This window comes from Stegastes partitus, unplaced genomic scaffold, assembly GCF_000690725.1.
Source record: "Stegastes partitus isolate 25-593 unplaced genomic scaffold, Stegastes_partitus-1.0.2 Scaffold783, whole genome shotgun sequence".
In the NCBI taxonomy this organism is placed as follows: domain Eukaryota; kingdom Metazoa; phylum Chordata; class Actinopteri; family Pomacentridae; genus Stegastes; species Stegastes partitus.
The window spans coordinates 299,218-305,188 of NW_007578514.1; positions in this window are offsets into that span (position 1 = coordinate 299,218).

A 5,971-nucleotide genomic window follows, 5' to 3' on the forward strand; every position below is an offset into this window, starting at 1 on the left:
TGAATAATAATAATAATAATAATAGTAATAATAATAATAATAGTAATAATAATAATAATAATAATAATAATAATAATAATAGTAATAATTCAGTTTTACATTCGGGTCAACCAGACTTCACGTCGTCTTTATTGCGTGTTGTTTACATTTCCAGGTGAACTGACACCATGAACACCACTGTGTATGTTTCTACCTGTCAGCTGAAGCACTTAGTTCTGTTCCTCTGCAGCACTTTAGCGGCTGCTGTTGTTGTAAATGAGTTGAATAAACCGCTGAGACTCTTCCTCAGCCTCCTTCCTCATCGTCAGCATCGGAGGGACTCTGGTGGGCCTCGTCTTCGCTGTCATCCTCGGCTTCATCACCCGGTTCACCAAGAAGGTCCGGATCATCGAGCCGCTCTTCGTCTTCCTGCTCGTCTACCTGGCCTACCTGACGGCCGAGCTCTTCTCGCTGTCCGCCATCCTGTCGTAAGTCCGTCCAGAACCACCAGCCTTAACACCGTCATGACCCACTTTCTCCTTACTGGGTCTTGTGTTGCTGCAACCTCTCGGATAAGTTCTGCAACTTCTTGTGGCTCAATTTTGAGAATTTCATGTTTTCAGACCAAAACATTTTTCTAATTTCACCGTCAAAACAGCAACAACTAGGAAGTCCTGTGAAAGGTTCAGGATCTGCAACAAAACTCTCACAGACGTGGGATGTGGAGACTCAGAACGGTTCCATCAGAACCACTGGATGGATCCAGTAGGACACAGCTTTAATTACTGGTCCTTGGAAACTGTTAATCCACGTCATCGTTTTGTCAAAACATCTAAAAGCTAGAACCTTGTCTGTGTCCTCGGCACTTTTCATGAGTGTGGGAGTTTTATTTCTGGAGATACAGAACCCTGAACAGGAAAGACGAGTCCTTTCAAATTAAAAGTAGAGAAGTTTCCATTTTGTGAACAAAATTTCTCAAAATTCTGCCGAAAACAGTTTCTGGCCTCAATAAACAGATTTCTAAAAACTGAACAGCAACACGCTTCATGAGCTGCGTCTCTCCTCAGAATGACCTTCTGTGGCATCGGGGCCAACAAGTACGTGGAGGCCAACATCTCCCAGAAGTCCCGGACCACGGTGAAGTACACCATGAAGACTCTGGCCAGCATCGCAGAGACCATCATCTTCATCTTTCTGGGGATCTCAGCTGTGGATAAGTCCAAGTGGGCCTGGGACACCGGCCTGGTGTCCTGCACCCTCGTCTTCATCTTCGTCTTCAGAGCCGCCGGTCAGTGGCCTGTTTCAGGACTCAGTTCAGAGTGTCTTTGGGAAATGTGATTGAGAGTGTTTAGTCTCAGTTTATAAGAGATAGCATCTGAACTCTGAAAACAGACTTTGTGAATAAACTCCAGGTAGACGTTAAGCAGCCTTCAGCAGGACTCACGGCTGTCCAGCAGTCAGGATACAAGCAGCAGGGATCCAGTACAAATCATCGTATTGATCTTTCTTCTGTCTTGGGTTTATTTGTATATTTGGCATTAAGGTCATCGTAATGTAATCAAGTTTAATCTTGTGTTACTTGGATTAGATTACTAACTGCTTTCATTTAACAGCTCGCAGCAGGATTGTCCCCAAAGAGTTTGTTTGCCTCCAACCTGATCTGAGTTGTTTCCTGTTTAGTTTCTGCTGATTCTAAATCACAATCTGATGCCATTTATTTAGCTGTAGTACCTGGTTGTTCCACCAGGTGGAGCCTCTTCCTGTTTAATACTGTAGAGACCAGAGGAGGCGTCTACAGACTACAGCTCCTGGTGGCAGCAGAGAGCATTGTGGGAGTTTAGCAGCAACGGGACCATGACAGAGACTCTGAGGAGGTTCAGGACCTCCAAGCAGCATCAGTATATTAAATCAAGCTGGAATCAACAACAGCACAGTATCACACCTGTGACAGACGTGACAGACGTGACAGATGTGACAGACGTGACAGATGTGACAGATGCTTAGTGTCTGTGGTTGAACTTTTCTCAGCATTGATCAGGTGTGAGTGTTTTTGATTTGTGCTATAAATGAATCAGTTATTAACCGACGACACTGCAGCTGTGGACAGAATTATTCCGATTTACTGCACCTGTCTGACAGCAGAGATCATCAGGACTGGGCTGAGGTTCAGACCCACGCTGATCTTCAGATCTGGACCAGGACATCTCTAGTATTTAGTACTGTAGTATTATGACCGGGTGTAAGTGTCCACATGAGCGGACCATGACGAGTTTTTATACTTATCAGGTTCCAATAAGCCCAAATAGCAAAGAGAAACAAAGGATGCGTATCAAACAAGAGCTGGGGTCTGAAGAGGTTCAATCAGATCCGACAGAAGAAAGCCTCCTTCAACCTTTCAGCCTGTTTGCTGCCCCGGCTGCAGGGCGAGGGGCAGCTCAGCGGTCACATGTGGACCGTCATCAGAACATAAAGCTTCTGTTAACTGCCTTCAGGAAATATTTTAAAAGTTCTGTTCACCTACAAAAATCCAAAACTCTACCAGGTTTACAGTGAGCCTCCATCAGGGTCAGAGCCGCTCTGCTCCCAGAGCTCCTGCAGCACCCTGACCCTCAAGTCCTGATCTGGAACCACGTCGGCTCCACCTGGGACCAACCTGCTGGACCGAGTCCAGACAGACAAACTTCTGCTGGAGTTTAATGCTGGAGAAGAAGAAGAAGAAGAAGACAACAGAAAACTGTAGCAGCTTCTTGACTTGCTTTGTTTTCGAGTTTTCTTGTTCTGGTTACATAAATTTCCAGTTTTGCTTCACCAGAAATGACATTTAAAAGCTGCCATTTTTCCTGATTTGCTTTTCTGTACCCAGCACCATAAATAAAGTTCCCAAGACTAAAATTTTCACTAAACAAATTTAAAAAAGTTGTTAAAAGAGCGAAGAGAACTTCAAGTCTCTAACGCTCATTAAAAACATGCAAAACTGTCTCAGGAAGGCGACAGAAGGGACACTGGTCAGACAGCAGCGTCACAAACAGAGATACCAGCATTGGAGGCGATGGTGCCGAGTCAAGTCCTCCACTGGAGGTAACCCTAAGAAGAAGAAGAAGAAGAAGAAGAAAAAGAAGTGGTGACAGGGGACAGATGTGGAGGGTCAGAGGATGCAGAGCAACGACTGTGTCGATGATGGATGTAACATGAATCAATGTTCTCAGGACGTTCCAGGAGAACTCTTGAGTTCAGTCTGGAGGACACTGAAGGAAACAGCAGCAGCTCCTGACCTCCTGCTGTCTGGTCTCTGGGTGGTAACCATGGTAACCACAGACCCTCCTCTGGTCACCATGGTGATCCTCCACATGAAGCTTGGTCATCACTGATGGTCCAGAAACATCTGCCGACTGTTTCTGCTGCACAGGTAGAACTCAGGTGATCAGGGAGCAACATGAACACTCCCAGAACTTTCTGATCAACACGACTGCCTCCAGACAGTGAGGAGGAAACACCTGGACCCAGGTTCAGGTCTTCATCACGACTGTCTGCTGGACATTTATGCTCATGAGGTCATAGCTGGTCACATTCATAGTGTTGGTGAGGGCTGTGGAGGTTTATCATCCGGTGACTCTGTGAGGACTGACCTCTCACCTCTGACCTCCAGGTGTGATTGGCCAGACCTGGGTCCTGAACCGTTTCCGCCTCGTCCCATTGGACAAAATCGACCAGGTGGTGATGTCGTACGGCGGCCTGCGGGGGGCGGTGGCGTTCGCCCTGGTGGTGCTGCTGGACGGAGAGCAGGTCAAAGCCAAAGATTACTTTGTCGCCACCACAATCGTGGTCGTGTTCTTCACCGTCATGTTCCAGGTAGGAACACACCTGAGCACACGAGAACTGTAGCTAAAGGTCGCAGGTACCTCATGATCCGGCATGACTCCTGGGTTCAGGTGAGAAGGTCTAGGAAGCAGGAATTATTTATTGATTTAACCTTTATTTTACCAGATAAGTTGTTTGAGAACTGGTTCTCATTTTCAGTAGCGACCTGGTCTAGAGGCGGCGCTCAGACAAGACGAACAGGAAAAGCCGATCACATGTTCACAGAGACACAGGGTTCATGTCAACGTTTAGCTTCTTCTGCAGACAACGAACACTTCACACGACGATGTTCACTCCTGGAACAGTTTTACTAAAAACTCTTTTATTCTTCTGAATGAATGTGAAGATCCAGGAACTGACACAGAATCAGTTCAGTGCTGCTGAGCCCGTTCACTTCAGTTCTGGTTTCTGTAAGACGAGGTCAGTGTTGGAGTCGTGGAAGATGTGTAGATCTGAGCAGATGTGTCCTGACAGCATAAATGTTCGTGTTTCTGAGCAGCTTTGAAGTTCAGAGGTTTGAGTTGTTCACAGAAACGTCAGAAAACGATGTAAGAACAAACTGAGGCAATCAAATGAAGTGAAACTGGTGATACAGTGAGGCTCTGAGCAGCGCCCCCTACAGGCCACACAGCTGAAGCTGCTTCAACTCTCCATCACCTCTGAGCACAGAAAGAGACACACATCCTCTGAGCTGGACGTTTTAAAGCCTCGTGAGTCAGAGAACGTTTACGTGAGGCTGTAAACAGACGTCAGTCTGAGCTGCTCCGTGTGAAGCTGGGTTCATGGTGAGGCCGAAGCTTCTGATTGGCTCTCGGAGCTTCTTCCTTCTTGTCAGGAATCTGATTCCCACAAACTCTCTGATTTATCGTCCAGCTGCTTCGCTTTCTGCTGCTTCAGTCAAAGTTTCTGCTGAAGTTCACTGAGAACATCCTGGAAACAACAGATACTGGTTGTTGTCCTTCTTGTTCTTCTTCTCCTGGTCAGCGACAGCGATGTGAAGTCAGAACCAGAACCAGGCCTGAAAGATTCTGTTAAAATATAAAATATTAAAAACCTTCCGTTGAATTTCTAGTTTCTCATTTTTCAAGCTTCACAGTAATATTTAGTAGATTTTACACCATCTGATGGATCATCAGCACATGTTCCATGTTCTCGACACAAACTGCTGAACAACTGTCTCTACAGCGTGGTACATTCCATAACTAAGGTCGTAATAATTAAACATCTAATGAGTCCAATAGAAAACAACAACAGCACCAGTGTTCTGAATGAAGTGAAACAAGCAGAACTGACTCTGGGTCAGACATGATGCTCAACGTGTTGAACTGCGCCTTCAAAATCTGATTTAGATTTGAAGTCGATTCATTGTTCTCCTGAGTCGGACGTGAACTCAGACATGAAACACGTCTGGTCATCTCCTCTGATGTCAGTCTGAACAAAGCTCCAGGAGCCACTGAGACACCACAGAAGAAGAAGAAGAAAGTTCAGAAGCCTCCTGAGAGTCAAACTGAATCTGTACTTTGGTGTCACGTGTTCAGAAACCAGCCTCCAGCTCCATGTGATCATGTTTCTGTTGATTCTCCTTCAGGGTTTGACCATCAAACCTCTGGTGAAATGGCTCAAAGTTCCTCGATCCACCAGCAGGAAGCCCACCATCAACGAGGAGATCCACGAGAGGGTGACGCTGCCTTATCCTCTACCTCCATCATCTTCTACCTCCATCTTCTTCTACCTCCATCATCTCTTTCTACCTCCATGTCCATCTACCTCCATCTCCTTGTTGTTCTCTGCTCCTTGGTCTTCTTCTACCTGTCCTTCTCCTCCTCTGTACTTCCTCCAGCAGCTGCTCTGACAACATTCCTGCTGTTTCTAGTGTTAAATAGTTGGAACAGAAAAAACTTCTTCATAATAATTTCACCCTAAACTTTGACCCTTGATGCTTTCAGAAACTCATGTTGGTATTTTTGGTATTTCTGGTGTCTGACACACATATTAACGAATCATAATCGACCACATGTTTCTAGTAGAGACACTGAACCCTGTTTCTGCTGTTCAGGCCTTCGACCACATCCTGACCGCCGTGGAGGACATCGCCGGGCTGCAGGGATACCACCACTGGAGGGACAAGTGAGTG